Source organism: Mobula hypostoma, chromosome 9, assembly GCF_963921235.1.
Source record: "Mobula hypostoma chromosome 9, sMobHyp1.1, whole genome shotgun sequence".
In the NCBI taxonomy this organism is placed as follows: Eukaryota; Metazoa; Chordata; class Chondrichthyes; order Myliobatiformes; family Myliobatidae; genus Mobula; species Mobula hypostoma.
Genome location: NC_086105.1, coordinates 137229846 through 137249600, shown reverse-complemented (window position 1 = coordinate 137249600; position 19755 = coordinate 137229846). Strand labels below are relative to the sequence as shown.

The 19755-nt window shown below is 40.8% G+C and overlaps 1 protein-coding gene across 5 annotated transcripts in view; it reads left to right on the top strand.

The window, feature by feature from the left end:
- Nucleotides 1-404: 404 nt before the first annotated feature.
- axin1 (axin 1) overlaps nucleotides 405-19755 on the top strand; it is a 165207-nt gene continuing 145856 nt past the window's right edge. For 2 of the 5 annotated variants that reach the window (XM_063059280.1, XM_063059284.1), the window contains exon 1: nucleotides 13918-14663. The gene's annotated coding sequence lies outside the window, so the exon portion shown is untranslated. Of the gene's footprint in view, nucleotides 1458-13917; nucleotides 14664-19755 lie in introns of those variants that run through there. The other 3 variants (XM_063059282.1, XM_063059283.1, XM_063059281.1) reach the window with 3 other exon arrangements.

The window sequence follows — 19755 nt, the reverse complement described above, 5'->3', positions numbered from 1 at the left end:
AGGGTCATTGAAAGTGAGTGCATTAGTTATGGACAAGTGGTGGCTGTGGAAGGGAAATGGTTCCACTCAAATCCTGGCATCAACAATACTCTATCTGAATGAATGGGCTTTGGAGGATTGCATTATAAGGAAGGGCTAGGTACATACTATTGATTAAATGAGGAGAAAACAAAAGCAACCATTGCACAACAATGGAAGGAACTTTTAAGTGCCGATGTATACATGTATGAAGCATTAAGGATAACATCAGGGAACTAGGAACACTAATTACTCTCTAATTACCGGTGTTATAAGTTTGACAGAAACTTGGCTTCCCTTGGGTCAGTAATAAGAACCAAACATTGCTGGCTATAAAATTTTCAGACGAGATAGAGAAAGCAAACAGGGCGGAGGGCTGCGTTACTAACCAAGCAGGCAATTACAGCATTAGAAAGAATATCATCAAAGTTTCCGTTCAAACCGAGTCTCCCTGGACTGAACTGAGAAATAATAGGGACTCGGAAGCAATGCTGTGCATTCATTGTAGACAGCCGAAGGACGAGAAGGATGTAGAGAAACGTGAACAATTCAAAGAGGTTTGCGGAAGTAATAGGGCTCTAATAATGGCAAACTTGAGGTAGTCTGCTGATGGCCTCGAGCAAAAGGGGAGACTGGGGGCTTACTAATGACAGCAATAGGGAAGAGGGGAGGTTGGGACTGAGGAGCCCAAAGAGGTTGGCTTGCTTCCTGCTGGCCCCCGAGGACTCAACGCCAGGCAAAGTTCTAAAACTTATCGAGGCTCCTGGCCAATCGGCTCCTCCTGCTCCGTTGCTGCTACGTAGGTTGAACAATGTAATGAGGTTTTCCTAAAAAATTAGTGCATGACCTTCGCGATGCTTAAGTAGATCCCAACTTGCTTTCAGCGAGAAACTCATTCAAGCCCTGGGCAGCCGCTGTGAAGATTAGACCGGCCGAGAACGGAGACGCGTTGCACGGCTCTGGCGTTTCAGTCACCAAGGACCCTCTTAATAGGAAGGATTAATACCGAGACCCAAGCGTTTTATCATTGAACTGGTATCAAGGGAACTTAGATTTCAATTAGTACTAGAAGCATGAAGGGCAGTATTGAAAAATATTACGCTCCTGTTTTCCTTAGTAACTGATATAATCCTATTGAAAAAGGGATTTTCCCTTTTATCAATTGACTTTGTTGGAAGGCTCAAATCCTGCGATGTAACCATGCTCTGTAAAGGGCAATTTATTTACTCTCATTATCACGAATCTTATTCCGAGTGACACAGGATAAAGAGATCACATCCATCGCTGTAAAAATACACCGGCGTTGCAAAATAATAAAGCACTGAGGCGGCCGTTGTTGCTCAGATCATTTTTGGAAGTAATTTGTACCATAACGGCATCACGGAGTTGCCAAGCTACCCGGCTTCAACACAGAGCTCTGAACAGCTACTGTTGATAATGTAGGTACATTGATAATGCGGGTCGCGATAGCTTGTGATTGTCTTTTTCTCGGTGAAAATTGTTCCCGATAAAGCAATGCGGTGGCATGATAACTTATAACCTTCACTTGTATTACTGTTAGGAAAATGCTTTGCTTTATTTCAGGGAAACAGATGGTGCGTTTTCTGACGGATGTCTTCGAACTTTAGAGGAAAAATATTTCGCTATTTTCCGCACTTTTCAAGCCATGCATAATTCCATAGGCAGGAAAGCGTGCAAATGAGCTGTCCCAAAGTTGGTACCAATTTCTATTTTCCCCCTCCAAGGTGTGGAACAGCATTTTGAAGTGATACATTGTAATTGATTCCCCCTCCTTCCCCTGTGGGAAAGAGTATACAGCACATCTCGGAGGCACTTAGTACAGAATCTCGCAATATAACAAAAACCGCGTTCGCGAATCTGTTCTGCCGCCTCGGCGCAGAAGCGTTTCAATTTATGAAGAAAATGATTCAGTAACACATTTTCTACAAAGGGCTGTGCGCATTCCCCTCGTTTGGCTCTGATCTTCCTCAAATCGATTGACTCCTCTTTTCCTACAAGGAAGTAGCCATCAGCTCTGCCACACCAGCCAAATTTTGAAGATTTTCTGAGGCAATTTTCAATGTTGTAATGAAGCGTGAAGCAGAAAACCTCCAACTCAGAACGCACCAGTTTATTGCCTAGCCAAAAAAAAACGAAACGGCACGCTTGGTTGCCCATCCTCTAACCCCTGCGAGATATAATATACAATTAGACTGTCCGATTTATGAAAAAGTAGGAAAATGATCGGGGGGAAATTGGAGCGCTCTGGGAAAGAATAGCGGAGCGGGGCCAAGAGCCCATTCAAAGAGCGGGCATAAGCATGAGAGGTTGTATGAACTCTTTTTGTGCTCCATCAGTCCGTGACTACAAAACCTTTGGATTGCATGCAACACGCATCCAAAACAATGCCCACGTAATTACAGGCTGAAATGTAATTGAGGATAGTCAGATGACAACATAAACCTTTTAGGAATAAATCCCCGTGGGTCTTGCCATCACTCCCTTCAAACCGTTCTTTCTAATAGCTGTCAGACATTTTTTTGTTTTGTCGGTACTTTTTGGTTTTATTGTTTATGGCTGTGGTTCCGTCTGGAAACCGTGGACATGTTTCCTGTCAGCAGTTAACAGGTTTTCTCAACAAAAGCGGAGAGTGTGTATGGCCCTTGTGTTGTAACATTGAAACGGCTCTACCATCGTCAGTAACAATATTTTTTTTTAAAAAGTGGGTTGACAGATCCCGAGCTTTGTATTCCCCTGAAGGTTTCTAAGATGCTGTTGTTTTGGTTCTCCGTGGGTTTCTGCTGCAAACTGACAGCTGAGAGTGGAGTGGTGTGATTTTCAAGGAAGTGTTTCTGCCAATAACACAAGGGAATAAGCTGCAGAAAAAATATCTAATTTGAAGAAAATAATGATAATTTAACTTCTAGTCTAAATTGGACTTGTAATCTTCTGTTAGAAAAGTACAGTCAGTTCTTGAGCTTTGAATGACATATTTAATGGGGGAGAAATAGAATAAGCTTCAAATCCTGCAAACCGAACATTGTATCTTCAAACCAACTTTGATGTGACCATAAAATATTAATGGTATTAAACAGTATCTGTTATGGGATAGAGAATACCTTTTAATAACCTCGCAACACTAAAGCTTTTCATATTTAGAACTTTTGAAGGCAGGTTTCCTTCATGTGATAGCTTGAGGTATTTATGCAAATAGATTCAGATCATCAGACATTTTAAATGAAAGACTCGAGATAAGTATTATCTCTAATTTATCAAAATAATATAAAATTTTTAAGGCGTGTATGTAATCGTGCACTAATGAACCTCATTTTAATAAGGAATTATGTAGTATTGTCCAACTGCAAAAACAGGCGGTCTCCATCAATCAAGAAATTCTACGTTTTAGTGTAAAGGTTAAGATGTTTGTGGATCTTATTTATTTTCCCCGGAGCTATCCCTTTGACATTCCTTTATTATTTTAGTGAATTGGTTGTCTACGTGTTAACTCTGGAATTGATTGGGATCAGATGCTAAATACTCGACTGCGGCCTCCGCTTTCGAAGATAATCTCAGCACTTCGCTGACATAAATTAAGGACGTGATGTCCCCTCCGTACTGCATAAAATAAATACCAAGAGTGAATTGGCAGAAAGGTATGTACTTTACTGCCCGAGATTCTGCGGCAGGCAGTTTCCGTCAGGAGGCATCTTTATGACATCATCCTCTGTAGCGGCTGAGTACACTATGGCCAGCTTCCGTGAATGGGGTGATCTATTTGAGTTGACAAATATGTAGCTTTGCCCATTTATGTGATTTACATAACTTTATAAATGGCATTGGTCATTTTTAATTGACGGCATCACTGGCAGCCAATGCAGAAGTGGAGACAATTTTTTTAACAATAAATGCAATTTTGGACAATTACAAGAATCTAATCTTTTAGAAGATCTAATGTGAAGACTGTTAAAAGTGTCACATTTCCGTAAAAACAGCAACTAACCCACTTTGATCATTTTTTTTGATGAAATTAAGAAAATGTGTTTGAATGCTGTACACTTACTAATCTGTAAGCATAGTACAATCGCTTAAGGCGGTGTGGAGTTTAGGGCAATAATGGAATTCAGAGGCATTGTTGGGTGGATCAGTATTACTTTATTTCCTGTTTATTTTTTATTTCAAATTACTTTGAAACAGCTTCAACGGCTTCATCCTTAAGTACTGAAATAAGCAGGATTAGAAGTATTCTTACCATTTTAATACTTAATCCTTTTACATAGAAATTTTAAGATGGTAACCAGTCAGTGTGGAAAGATGTGAGCCATGGTTTGGGTGAAATGATGTGCTAGTTAAAACACTTCCCATGCCTTAATCAGGATAGTGTGCAGATGGAGTGACGCTAAAATTGCAATATATCTACTAGTGAAATGAGGCTATAATCTTAATGTGTAAATTTAACCTAATTTAAATTTGTGAAACCATTTGAAGTACAAGGACGCCAGAAATAGAATACTGGGTACTGGGTGGCATGGTAGTGTAGTGGTTAAGTAACGAACAATCAGGGTTCATTTCCTGGTGCTGTCTGTAAGGAGTTTATACATTCTCTCCATGACTGCATGGGTTTCCTCCAGATGCTCCGGTTTCCTCCCACATTCCAAAGACATAGGGATTCACAGGTTAATTGGTTACGTGGGTGTAATTGCATGACATGGGCTCGTTGGGCCAGAAGGGCCTGTCACCGTGTTGTATCTCAAAATTAAATTAAAATCATATGAAAAATAGCACAACATGTACTTGCAATCAAAAGGCAAATTACTTTGGAATTTTAAGCTCTACCTATTGTATAACTTTACATAAACAAGTAGGATATCCTCAATTTATACTGGTTATGAGGTGTACTATCAGTGAAATTAGCATTGCAGCTCTCTCCAAACAAAACCTTGAAATAACGACTAGACATTACAACAATACTTGGTCTCAGGACCAGAAGTGATGGCAACAGTAGAAACCCCTATACTGTCATTCTGGAATTATTATGTCATCAGTATTTACGGCCTGCAACTTCTGTTGAATCTGCTGTGACTTTGTAAAAGGAATTTCTTTTTTTTCCTGTCACTGGCAGTAGGTTAGAAAAATTAAGATGTTTGATTTCGGTCCCTAGTAGATTCCATATGACTCTTTGGGGATATCAGAAGTTGTTTGTTCATGAATCATGCTCAGGCTCCTAGATGGATTAGCTGACAGGATGGTTACAATAAGACTGGTAGAATAAAATAAGAAAATTCAGAAATTGCCACATTATATATAGCATTTGTGAGTAAATGAGTAACCTTGTCTTTTTTTAATCAAGAAACAATCATTTTTAAATTACAAAATTTAGTTTAGATAGCATTTTAAAATGAAAATTTGGATATAATGCAGTTTACATGAAGGCAGCCAGCTCTTCAGAAAAAAGTCAATATACTTGGAGTTGTTTCCTAGTTCTCTAAAATGTTTGCAAACAATATTTATAAGGTTATATTAGAGGAAATAATATATTTTTGTGATATAACACCATTTGGTTACTGCTTTTTATATATCAGTTATTGTCATCAAGCTGTTTAGATATCTTAGTTTCCAGCAGGAAAATGATTTTGTTTTCTTGGCTTGATGAGTTTTGTATATTTTCATCTTTAATATTGTGGTACTTTGGCAACATTTAGTCTAAAATAGGAACAACATAAGGAAACTATTAAACTTTCTACTGTTTCTATCAGGTTAGGATAGAGAAGAATCCACATAAAAACAATTAACTAAAGTGACAGAGGCAGAACAAAAATTTAAACCTAAAGAATATTGAAGGCTTAGATAAGTGGACGTCGGGAGGATGCTTCTTACGGTGGGGGGAGGGGGGAGTCTGGACCAGAGGGCACACCCTTGGAATAGAAGGGCATGCCTTTAGAACAGAGATGAGGAGTAATTTCTTTATCCAGAGGGTGGTGAATCTGTTGAATTCATTACTGCAGATGGCTGTAGAAGCTAAGTCAATGGCTCTAATTAAAAACGCAAACACGGGGAAATCTGCAGCTGCTGGAATTTAAAGTGGAGTTTGATAGGTTCTTAATTAGTAAGGGTGCCAAAGGTTACAGCAAGAAGGCAGGAGAATGGGGTTGAAATTGATAATAAATCAGCCATGATGGAATGCAGAACAGACTTGCTGGGCCAAATGGCTAATCCTGCTTCTACGCTCCTGCGTCTTATGGTTTGATGCTCTTGTTGCCATTGTGTGACTTAATTTGGAGCGATTTGTAAGTTCTTTTTGTGCTGGGTGAGGGGGTTTGATGTTTTTATTTTGAACAACCTCCGTGGTTTTCTATGTTTCGTGGCTATCTGGAGAAGATGAATCTCAGAGTTGTACACTGTATATATCCTTTGATAATAAATGGACCTTTGAACCTTTAAAAGATGAAAAAGCATTCCATTGATGATATAGAAAAGAAAATAATTAATGTGTTGAGATGAAATAAACTCACAGTGGCAAAAAGGTACAAGTATGTTGTGTAGGACTCGATGTTAATATCCCTTATTTGCACTCCAGAGACATGCTGTCTAGACTCCGTGGGGTGGCCAAGTGAGTGGTGGCATCTTCTGGGTTATCGTGGGTGACCTCTTTGCTCAGTGTTTCACTGATAGGCCCACGACACCTCCGAAGGGTTCAGCAGTGAATCCCGGCGTCCCGGGCTCACCCCCTAGGTGCCTTTCACTCACTTGGGGACCCAGATGGAATCCTTTCTCTTCATCCGGAGCCACTGACTACCCTTTTCAGCAGCTCTGGAGAGGTCTTTGACTACTTGTCGGTGTGTCTTCCCTCGCACTCCCAGCTCCCAGAGTAGCCCTGATGTTGATGTGGCTACAAATCCTCTGCAGCCTACTTTGACCGGTCGGACCCTTGCTGTCCAGCCACGTTGTTGCGCTTCGGCTGCAAGCACAGTGTACCTCAGCTTCTTGTGCTCGTCGGCCTCCTCCGCCGCATCCTCCCAGGGCACTGTAAGCCCGATGATGTAAATGAGATGGAGTGAGGCCGACCATAGCACAAGGTCTCGTCTGACGTTGGTTTCCGCGATTTCAGTTGGGAAGCAGAGCCTCTGGCCTAAGTCTGCCACCATCTTCCAATCACGTGCCCTGCCTAGCCGCCCGGTGTCTGGTCTCGATGTATCGAGTCTGGCTTGCCCCTTACCTTCCCGAACAAATGCTGTTAAAGGCCAGCAGGATGAAGGGGGAGGGAGAGCGTTGACGCTCATCCGCCAACTTTCCAGCACTGCTGCAAGGTTGTGCCGCAGGGTGTATCGGCCTTGAGTAAGGCTGGTCTTGCAGCCCACCAGAATGTGTTTTAGTGTTGCTGAACTCGGGCAGAGGGAGAATGTGGGGTCCTCTCTGTACCACTGGCTGAGATTCATGGGAGACGGCAAGACATTAATGGATGGACTGGTCGTGATCTTCTAAAATTCCGTGGAATCTAGAAAGGTTCTCACAGTTTGACAGGAAGCAAATAAAACCACAGTATCTAAAACAAAAGGAAGGAGAGAGATAACACAGAATTACAGACCAGTTAGCCTGACATCAATAGCAAGGAAAAGGAAGTGGTGACAAGGTATTTAGAATATAACAGGAATGGGCAGAGTCAACATGGATTTGCGAAAGTGAGATCAGGATTGACAAACCCACTGCGAGTCTTTTTTGAGCTTGCAACCTCAGAAAAGATATGAGGAAATCAATGGATTCAGAAGGCCTTTAATAAGCTGCCAGACAAGATCTGATTAAACACGTGCCTTAGAGTAATATACTTATAGCAACTGAGACACGAGGAATTCTGCAGATGCTGGAAATTCAAGCAACACACATCAAAGTTGCTGGTGAATGCAGCAGGCCAGGCAGCATCTCTAGGAAGAGGTACAGTCGACATTTCAGGCCGAGACCCTTCGTCAGGTCTCCTCTGATACAGCAAGTGGTTTGGAAGGCAGGTGGTACAAAGGCTTTCAGTTTCAAAAGTATTTATATTCAAGAATATCAGGCTTTAGTGAGGCGGCTGTTATTTGAACTGTGTACATGTTTCCCTCGCTACCTAAGAAAGGATATACTGTGGTAGAGAAAGTCCAACAGAAGTTCACCAGATTGATGCACAGAGAGATTCAAACTGGATATATATTCATTAGAGTTTAGAATAATGAGAGATGACCTCATTAACACAGAAAATTGCTACTGAGCTTGTCTGGATGGATGGAGGGATGATATTTCTCCGATTTGAGGAGTCTAGAGGTAGAGGTCAGGGTCAGGGTCTCAAAGTAAGGGAATCGATTGGAGTTTGAACAAGAAAAAAATTACTTCAGGCTGAGAGCTGTGAATAAATGAAACTCTCAGCCCATGAACATTGTGGAAGCCCATGAACATTGTGGAAGCCCAGTTAGTGAACACATTCAAGTCAAAAAGTGATAGACTTTTGGATATTAAGGGATATTTGCAGATTATGCTGAGGTAAAATATCAGTCACAATCGAAATGGTACTGAAATGAATGTAGGATGATTTGAGAAATTTCTCAGTTTGGTTCCAGTCTGTTAATCTCAGTTTAGAAATGGTAAGTATAACTTACAATTCAGTTAAAGGTAGAAGGAGATGAGAAGAAAGATGCAAAACTGTTCAGGAAAGTCATTGATCAGACATCATATATCAAAGTATCCAATAGTTTTAAGTCAAATGGGTAGGATGTTATGATTTAATATACGGCATTGTCTAGAGATAAAGATACTTACTTTTCCCAGGTGGAGGTCAGTACAGGAAGGGGGGAAGAAGACAGAAAAATATAGTGGTGGGGGGGGAAAGAGTACCAGCTGGCAGATGATAAATTATCACAGAGGGATGACCAGTGAGAGAGGATCTCGCTGAACTCAAGTCGAAGAGAAGAGTTAAACTTCTTTGGGTTTGGCATACCTTTAGATGTGTGTACAACTTCTAGCAGAAAGGAAAGATATTTCTACCGCAAGTAGTGAGAACTATAACCATTTTCTATTATTTGATAGTTAAACATAGATTTTTGCTATCTCTACCTACAAATTCATTAATGTCCTAAATTTATTATTTTATTAACTTTAACCTCTCTAATTTGGGTTAAAGTTATTTTTAGGATTTGTATATTCCCTTATGTGTACAGAAAATGATCATTAGGTTTACAATGGCAGATTGTGGAATTTGGTCGTGATTGTGAAATACTTCCATGAAACGGTAGCATAACAGTTAGCAGTTAGGTTGGGGCATCAGAGTTTGGAGTTTAATCTCAGCGTCTTTTGTAAGGAATTTGTACATCCTCCCTGTGGAATGTATGGGTTTACCTCCAGGTGCTTTGGGTTTTGTCCCGCGGTCCAAAGATGTACTGGTTACAACTGGTCATTGTAAAATTGTTCCATTTGAGTAGGTTAGGGTTAAAGCAGCAATTGTTGGAGGTTGCCGGATGGGGAGGCTCAAAGGGCCTGCTCCACACTGTATCTCTAAATTACAACAGGGTGCAGATATGTCTCTACTAAAGGAGGTGCAAGGCGTTCCTTTCCTCCTGCTTAGCCCCCCAATCAGGGTCACGTGAAGCCATGGTAGTAGGTGGTGGATGGTCATATGAGCAGCTGGTTCATACCACAAGTCCTGGTTATCTGACATCTGATGCCAGGCAGACAATTTCTGAAGAGTATTGATAATGGCTGGGGTCACCTGTCTGGTAAAGACACTGCCCAGAATAAGACAATGGTAAAGCACTTCGGTAGAAAAATTTGCCAAGAACAATCATGGTCATGGAACGATCAAGATCACCCATGTCATACGACATGGCACATAATGAATGAGTGATCTCTGAATAAAATAAAATAATATAAAATAATGTAGTAATGGCATTCATTAGCTAAAGATCCTCTAAAAAATCACGAGTTCTAATTTAAATACTTAAAGGGATTAGGACAGCATCCACACCAATAATTGTTGACTGTGATTATTGCTCGTTTCTTGTCAAGTCCAGATGAAGGCTTGAGCACAAAAATCTAACCTGGCACTGGTGGAGAAGTGCACTAGCTTTTAGCTGAAATGTTAAACTTGGGCAACATCCATTCTCTTGGGAAGAGATAAAAGATTCCATGGAGAATTAAAATCAAAATGTTGGCTGATCTATTTTTTTAATCAACATCACTTAACAAATTGGTCAATATCACACTGTTCCTTAACAGGAATTTTCTGCATACAAGTTAGCAGTTTGTTCCAAAATAGTGCAGTAATAATGGGAGCTTTCCTCTCTGTCTAAAAAGTCGCAGAATTTGGCCTTTTCCCACCACAGAATGAGGAGCTGAAATTGTGATTTTTTTTTTCCTTACCTACTTCACCTTCCGCGAAACAGTAGAAAAAATTTACACATTAATTCCCCTTTCCCTTCCCTGAATGAACAAGAGCTCACTTTCTCCCACCAAATATTGTGAGAAATTTGGAACTCTTTCTTCTCCCCACACATTCTCTCTACTGCAACACCCTTTCGGGTGGCACGCTACCACAGTAGTTAGCGTAACACTATTACTGTGCCAGCGACCTGGGTCCAATTCTGCTGCTGTCAGTAAAAAGTTTTTACATGTGACCACATGGCTTTCTTCCAATTACTCGGTTTCTCCCACGTTCTAAAGACGTACACGCTAGCAGGTTCATTGGTCACACGGGTGTAATTGGGTGGCGTCAGGGCCTGTTTCCATGCTGTATGTCTAAATAAATAAAGAGGTTCAATAATTGCAACTCTTCCTCCAGGACAGTGATGAGAATATGTTTGGAGTACAGTATTTACTTATTTAAGAATGTAGTGTAAAAGTTGATGGAGTAATACCTGAAATCAGTCAAAAAGGTTGGATAGGTTAGGTTTCTGTATGTTGGGGTTTAGTAAGGTGAGAGGTGACTTGATTTAAACATATAAGATGCTGCTGGCTCTTGACAGGATGGATGTGGAGAGGATGATTCCTGCTAAGTGTCGATTTCAAACAAGTAGTAACTGCTTAAAATTGAAAGCCTCCATTCAAGGCAGAAGGAGAGAAAACCCTGTGCTAATATCACAAATAAAAGACGTGGCCTATTCTGAAAGAGGAGAGGACAAGTTAACCTCAAATTGTAAATTTCAATATTATGTCTAGAAGGCTATGACGTGTCCAGATGGAAAATAATGTCCCTCAAACTTGCTTTGGATTTCGTTATGTAATAAGCCATAGGCATAGGTCAGAGTGGGACTGAGATGGAAAATTGAAGTGTCAGGCAACACTGGTGGACTGAAAGCAGGCACTCAGTTCTGCAAAGCTGAGACCACGAACGAATGGCTCAAAGCATTGTTGAGGATCCCTACCACCCATTGCACAATCTTTTTTGACCCGTTTTCGTCAGGAAATTTGTACAGGAGCATCAGGGCTAGGACTGCCAGACTGGTTAACAGCTTCTCTCCCCGGGCTGTGAGACTAATACTCTGCCACCACTAAGGTCTTGTCACTAGGACAGTGAGCTGCTTGTTTACTATACTGTTTGCTTGTGCTGCACACTTCACGTGCATTTTGAATTGTATTTTATTAATTTTTTGTGGTAATATTTGTTTTATGTGCTGTGTGTGATATATGTATTGTGAATGCACCATTGTGCAGAAGAACATTGTCTTGTTTGGTTGTGAATATGTACAGTCAGTTGACAAATAAACTTGAACTTGAGCACAGAATGCAATACAGTAGATTAAAAGTGTGAGTATTTGTCACTTCACTCTGAAGGACTGCTTGGATCTGTAGATGTTGGAAAAGGCAGAGATGAAAGAGCATGTGTTGTATTCCCTGTGGGTGCACGGGAAAGTGGTGAAAGTAGAGGAGTGTTTAGTAAAGATGGAAGAAAGCAGAGTTGAAAGGACAAACTCCCCTGGAAATGCTGCAAGGGGAGTAGAAGATGTGTTGGGGAACCTGGGAAGGTGGCAGAAATTGCAGAAGATGGTTCTTTTAATACAGAGCGATGAGCAGGAGAACTTTATCATTCCTCTTTCCAGGAAGAGAAGTGGCGAGAGCAGAAAGGAGGGAAATAAATGAGATATGGTCAATGGTTCCATTCACTGTGTTGGAAAGAAAACTATGATTCAGGAAGAAAACTCACAATATACTTATGTGAAAAATCTCATCACTGGAGAAAATATAACGGAGATGAAGGAACTGTGAGAAATGGAATACAATCCATGTTGGAGTCCAGGTGGCATGAGTGATTATCGTGATAGCTGTGGTGGTGGTCGGGGGGGGGGGGTCTGCAGATTTGCAATGGATCTTGGTTACTAACCTAAACTGAGACTGGGACACAGATCTAGAAAGAGAGGGGAAAGTCAAGAGGCAGCCTCTGTGACAGTTAGAGCAGGGTGGAACTTGATAGCAAAAGTAATGAAATGATGAGTTCTACATGTGAAAGAAGTAGCAGCATTACAATTGGTGATTATATTGAAAAAATAGCTGAGACAGGCTCAACCATTCTGTTTATTTCACAAAGGTACAGGCATTGCTTGGGCCTACATGAATTTCCATTGTGATATCATTGTAAAAGTGGGAGCAGTCAAATGATTCAATATAAAAACAAATTCAGCCAAGCTTTATTTCAACCTGTCATTGTTCAGGCTATGCCACTCAGGGTTTTGTGCTAATATTATTTTGTGACTCTGTGTGTGACTATATGTACTGTATTTTGGACCTTGGCCCCAGAGGAACAATGCCTAAATTTGGTTGAATGTCAATGAACTTGAACTTGAAACACAAAGTTGCTACAAAGCTGGAAGCTGTGGAGGGAAGATCTCATAGGAGGTGTGAAAACTCGTCCTGAAGAAGGGTCTCGGCCCAAAACGTTGACTGTTTATTCATTTCCGTAGATGGTATCTGACCTGCAGCGTTCCTCTAGCATTTTGAGTGTGTTGCTTTGAAAACTGGGGAGCCAAGATGGCTTCATAATTAGCAAAAAATAATGCCAAAAAGGAAATAAAACTTTATATTGTGAAAAAGGAATTCCACTTTGTTGATGCACCAGTAGATGGGCCTGGGTTGCACTCAGCAGGTACCTATATTAGATTTACTCCTTGCTGTGTAGGAGACTGAGAGGTGAACTCATAGAGGTATGCACGATCTTACGGGGCAGAGATAGGGCGAGCAGTCTTTTTTCCCGGGGTTGGGAAGTCGAAAAATTAAGTACATAGCTTAAACGTTAGAGGTGAAAGGCTTGATAAGAAACTGAGGTGCCACTTTTTCTTTACGCACCAGGTGGTAGATATATGGAACCAGCTGCCAGAGGAAGTTGTTGAGGCAAGTACGTTAGATACACTTAAGAAGTATAAGGAAAAAATAATGCTGTCAAGAGTTTAGAGCGATATTGGCCAAATACTCGGGAATGAAACTAGCTCTAATATACATCTCAGTCACGATGAACAGGTGTAGGCCAAAGGACCTTCATCCGTGCTCTACAATCGTTCGTGGAGGCATAATTACCCACAAAGTCAAACGTACAACTGGATAGGAAAATATGTATGTTCTTGGGAGGGAAGGAGGAAGGGAGTCAGACTGTTGTTCATCCAATACAGTTACTACCTACGCTCCTTGAACAACCAAGCCCATTCTCCAGAAGACACCGTTATGGAACTGCGCCTGCGCCTAATTCGCAATGCTCCCTGGGACCTTTAGGCCCCCCCTCTCTCCTCATGCCTCCTCCCCCCTCCCTGTGTCGTAAAAAATACAGACAAATAAACTACATTTCCCTACATGCCTTTCGGACGCCGCTCGACCCCAATGAGCCAATCAGCAACCTGGGAACCGCAGGGCGTCGATGAGGTAATGGGTCGCCGAGCGCTTTCAGTAAGAGAATGCTTTGATGAGGTCCGACCTGATGAACAGATGGATTTTTTTTTAATTCGGGGGAGGGAGAGCGAATAGAGGGGGAAACTTCTCTTTCGCTTCTTCCCTTTTGTGGCGGCTGAAATATACGTGCTTGTCCTGTTCTCTCTCTCTCCCCCCCCCCACTGGAGAATGGAAAAGAAGAGAGAGGAGGAAAAGGGTGGAGGAAGGAAAGTAGTGAGTAAGGTGTGTGGTGAGCTGTCAGGACCTGGTGCTGCTGGCGGCGGCGGCGGCGCGCTTTGATGTCGGCTCGCGGTGCAGGGGCTTCGAGTTAAATCGTTGTAGGCGGTTAGTCGCGAGCGGGTGGGCGGCAGGCGCCGGGAACGGGAGGCAGAGGCGTCGACATTTCTCCTCAGCTCCGGGGGAAGAAAAAGACACATCAAACCCTCCCCCCTTCAAAAAAAAACCCTCTCCTCTTCAAGATTAACGCCGTTCCCCGGAGGGTGTTTTTCAAAAAAAAAATCTGGTTCGGTCTTTGTCTAAATTTTATTTAATCGTGGAGGGGGAGGGGTTTTTTAAAAAATATTTTTTTAAAATATACACACACACGTTAAAGTAAATCATGGAAGAGCCGGGGCGGAGGCGGCCGTCGCCGCCGTTTCTACCCGGCCGCCGCGGCGGATCGTCGTCCTGGAAGAAACTTTGCAACAGATTCGGCTGGGGCGAGGAGTTGTTGCCTGCCGCGGTGCATGTGTAGGATTTGGGGTAAGAGTGAACAGGTAAATCTGACCCTTTCTGTGTGTTGTGCGTGTTTGTGTTGGGAGAGCGGGGGGGAGGAGGTGGTGAGAGGGGCTGTGAAAGTGGCTTGGCCACCCTGCGGCAAGCTATTTTCTTTAGTGGCGCGGGGGGGGGAGAGATGAGGTTAAAGCAACTGCAAAAGTAGTTGCACTGCTGCAAATTCTGAGGCTTGCACGTTTCTCAAAAGGGGGAAAAATCTGGGACTTGCACTTTTTCTGAAAAGTACAGCGTGTGACTTGCACTTGGCTCTGGGGGGGGGAGAGGATCGGGACTTGCAACTTTCTTGATCGGTTTGCACTTATCGGTTTTGTAATGGCACGTTCCCCCCCCCCCCGAAGAGCAACCGCACTTCATTCTGGCGTTGTGTGCCAACTCTTTCTATTTTATCGCAGCGAAAAGAGGGAAGCCTGCAGTTCCTCCATAAAGGAAAACATTGCTTCTTTAGACAGGGGAGCCGCAGAGGATCCAGCCAGTTAATGGCTGGAAACTTTGCCCAACTTCACAGTTGTTGGTCCAAATAGTAGTGACATCTGTTCGCGTTCCTGAGCTGCGTTAGCTGTTACATTGCGCACAAAAACATTAGCTGAACACAAAAGTGTGGTGCTTCAGCGTTTGTCCATCCGTCTTAATGTTACTCTTGTCAACTAAACGTAAGAGCGCTGACCTGCATCTTTTGAGCTTTTCCGGAGCAGTTTTTGGCAGGTGTACTCCATCCTATCTTTTTGCACTGATCACATTCAGTCTGTCAACACGCTGCCTAGATTCAAATATCTTTATTACCCGCAACTCGCCTGTTAATTTATTTTTAAATCAGCATTTTGTGTATTTTTTTAAAGTTTGATGCGATGTCAGGACTTTTCCGCTCCCCGCCGTATATGTGGATCATATTTGGACGGGCCGGAGAGTTGAACGGTATTTCAGGAACTTGCTGCACAGTTTGTAAAAGGCAGTCCGTTTGTAATCAAGTAGTTTAATTAACTAGAGTAATTCCGAATTGAATCTTTTTCGAGCAATGTGCAACTGCGGTTTATTTGTAAGGGTGTATGCATTAGTGGGAAGTTTGACCTTGGCTGACCTTTGAACTTTTAATATAAATTACTCCTTTGCCTATCAAAGGTCGATCTAAAATCCGTTAAAATGTAAAAAACAGACACATTAGGATGAAGTGCCTTTGGTTCTTTTAATCCCACTGATATTTTTAAAATTTTTAAAGACAATTTACAGAGGAAGATGGATGAAAAGGTGAGGGATGTGAAAGCAAATATCTAGAGCATTTTGCCGTTGTTGATAAATATACACGGCTGTAATACGCACTACTTAAGTGGTTATGGTAACTTGGATTGCAATTGTAAATATGCTCATTGGGTTAAATTAATTATAACACTTATTGCATAGGTTCACTTTTATTGCTGAAGGAGGATACTTGGATGGCAAATTGTTTCAAAGGATAATTAGTACCAGCTTTATAACATAACTAGTGTCATTAACAATAGAACATCTAAGGACTGCTGATGGTGTGTAGAGATAACTGCATTTTTTAACTTTTTTATTATGATTCGGTGGTTAAAAGAGAGATGGTAACATAGTTTAACTATTTCTGACCAGATCTAATTGCATATAGAGATCCATAAGTTGTTTTGCATTCTGGATTTGACTTTTCTTTCAAACTCTGTTATATCAAAACAAAAACAGCAAATAAAACACTGCTCAGTGGCGATTTTTTCCCCCTCAAATTGTCTTCTGTCGATAAATATTATTGCCCCAAAACTGAGGTTGTGTGTGCTGTTGAAACCCCAATAACGTAAACCCCAGTTTACACAATGCAGCATTTAGTATAGCAGTGTGAAAGTACCAAGAATTCATGTCATTTTCTATGGGAATGTAAACATCTTTGATGAATGTTTTCTAGTATTTTGGAAATCTTTAATGAATGAAGTACTAGCGCACATTGCGAGAATGACATCGTGTGGAATACAAAGGCATTCTGACTTCCCGAGGAATATTCAGATGTTATCGTGCCAAGTGCAAATCATCAGCAGCAGAAAGTGTTGATTTTACATGTGTATATATATTTTGCTTTTTTTGGGGCAAGTGTTTTTTGCCGTGTAGAATGGGTGTTTTTAGGCCGGTGGATTTTCAGGGTTGTGTGATGTTTGAACTCCATGCAAAGCAAATCCTTGGACAGGGGGCGCTATTCGGATCGTCTTTAGAGGAGCCAGGGAATGTGGATGTGTCTCTGAGTATGCGAGAGATTGAAAATAACAAAGAAAGTGTTTAAGTATTTTCCTGTTGTTAATCACCTTTGCCCATTTGGACTTTAAAGATCTCTGATGCGCGCATAAAACAGAGCACGGTTTTTTTAAAGGTAGGTCGTGAAGCTAGAAGCATGTTTAATTGCAGTGAGGTAGAGGTTCCTGAAAATGTGCGGGGGGGGGGGCGGTGAGTTGAATCGTACTTGGATTTTATGCCAATCATTTCTAGATCAAGTTTAGATAAGATTTGTTTCTAGCGGGATCCTTTCCAGATTGATTACTACAATGATATTCGATGTTAGAAAGTTGCATAAGCTGGAATGTTATTAAAGCAAGGGGCCTGAACAGTTTCTATTAGAAGCAAACGAGAACTGCAAGTAGCTAAAAGGGGTCTCGTTTGCACTTTCCCATCCCCCCACGTTGTCGGAGAGGCCAAGAAATGAATGTGATGCGGGCTGCAGACGCATCAGTCAGATCAAGAAGACTCATGCACAAACCTCTCGCAAGTGGAAGGTACAGCGATTCTGTTTCAACCTGATCTGCAATCTCTGCAACTAGCACGTTTAGATAGATCTATTTGACTATAGTTTGAAGATGGACGATTAAAATTTTGCCCTTCAGGAAACGATTCATTGGTAAAAGTATCTAAGGAATAATAGCTTAAACATTGCAGCAGATTAAACTGCGATTGTAGGAGGTTTCAAAACATCAAACGGACAGGCTGCTTTAAATGAAGGTCGATGCCTGTGAGTGTAGAGTATCGTTTGTTATTTTTATATTTGCTATATGTCATTGGAACAGTGTTTTGAAGGTCTGTTTTAATTATTTAATTTAAAACATGGGCTAAATGTGGCTGGGTTTTGTGCAGATGATGGCTGTATAATTTGTTAACGCTTTTATTCTGCACCACGATTCGTTTTCAAGTAGGATTTTTAAAACAGAAAATGAATATATTTATCAGCAGTTGGTTCCCCTGTGGAGTGCATCATTGGAAAGTAGGCCACTCTGGATCTCGTGTAGATTGTTGTAACAATTCCTGATATTCTGATCTTTCCAATTAGCACAATGCAGAATTTTTAATTGGAGAATTTGACTCTGCACATATGCACACTTAGTTTCTATGTTATATTTTGAAATGCGTAAGGTGATTTTAAACTTGCTGGAAATTTACACTTCAAGTCTGTGCATACAGTTTAACTTGTGGTAATATGATTGTGTCCACTGCAACAAGCTATGTATATTGTAGCACCACAATTGTAACGATTACTTTATGAATTATTAAACCGTTTGCATGAGGTATCTGGGATGGGCATTCCCCAACAACATGTTAGGGTCTTTCATCTAAGCTGCCCTTTCCCTCTTGTAGGAGGCAGAAGGTTGCTAAGTCTCTTACTCTATTAGAGATTCTCTCTTTTTTAATGGGATGTCTTTTGCTTCCCCTTCATATATCCTGTTTTTGTAAAGATACTCATTAGCATTGTACATAATAGTCAATTCTGGCAAAATGCAGAATATATTTTATTATGTACAATGTAAATCTTCTTGCCTCCTTCCTAAAATAACAAGCAAATCTGATTTCAGTTGGAAGTCTAAATGGGCTGTGATTCCATTATACACAAACCAGTGTAATTCAGTTTAAGTTGAAGTGACAGCCGGCTTTTGGTAAAGGAAAATTTTGATTTACTATTCTATCTAGTTAGAAATAATTTCAATTCTAAAGGAAGCTATGGAATTACACTTTTATGGCACTTTGGTACCTTTCACAATTTCATAATTTAGGTGATTTAGCCACTTTACACGTAACAAGCTCTTGCATACGGTAATACAGAATTATACAGAAACAGCAAGGGGGATAACCATGATTTAGTGTAAACAATGGTTTGTTAGCTTGCACAGAAAGAGTAATATTGCAAATATTCAATATGCTTGGGAGGGGGGTATGCAATTTATGGGTGTGAAGTGACTTTAGATCTTGGTTACTTGTGTTAACACACACAATGTTGGAGGAACTCAGCAGGTCTGGCAGCATTGATGGGGGAGGAATAAAGAGTTGATGTTTTAGGCCAAGACCCTTCCAACATCTGCAGAATTGCTAGCGTTTATGGCTGCTTGTTTCCTTTTTTGTGATTGTCATACGGCAAGTAGTTTTCAATTATTTCTAATACCTGTGTTGGAAATCTTAATTTTTAATGGATGATGGTAACTCAAGGTCTTCTAATTAACTAAAGAAATTTAACAAATAATCAAATGATAAAACTTTTATGATTTATCAAAAATAAGGTTTTTGCTGAAACTGCAGTTATCTAGAATGTATTTATAATAGTGGATATGAAAACCATGAAATTAACGCTAGAGCAATGTCAGATGTTTACCTATAAGTGAAATATGTAATGGAGTGAATTTTGGTAGGTAACAAACACTTCAGGGTTGGAAGCAATCATTTTTGGTCATATTCATTTTGTGAAATTTTGTACCATTGTGCATTGGTGATTTTGAGTTGGAAGAATGACAAAGTATAGCTCACAAAAATTGCAAACAATATCCTCCATCAGGGAAAATTTATCTTTTTAAAAAATATTGCTCAAGGCATTATCTTTGTAGCACCATATTATCTTAGGGCACTTCAAGGTAACTTAATTACTTTTCAGGTGTAGTTGTATTTGTAATGAGATATAGTAAGATCATTTGCATATCGCAAGAACTGAGGAATTGCTGTTTCAAATGATAAGATCTGTGTTAATGATCTTGTTTGAACTATGAATGCTACCAGAGTGGAGGAGAACACCCCTGTTCTTAATGGAATATTTAATATGCACTGATA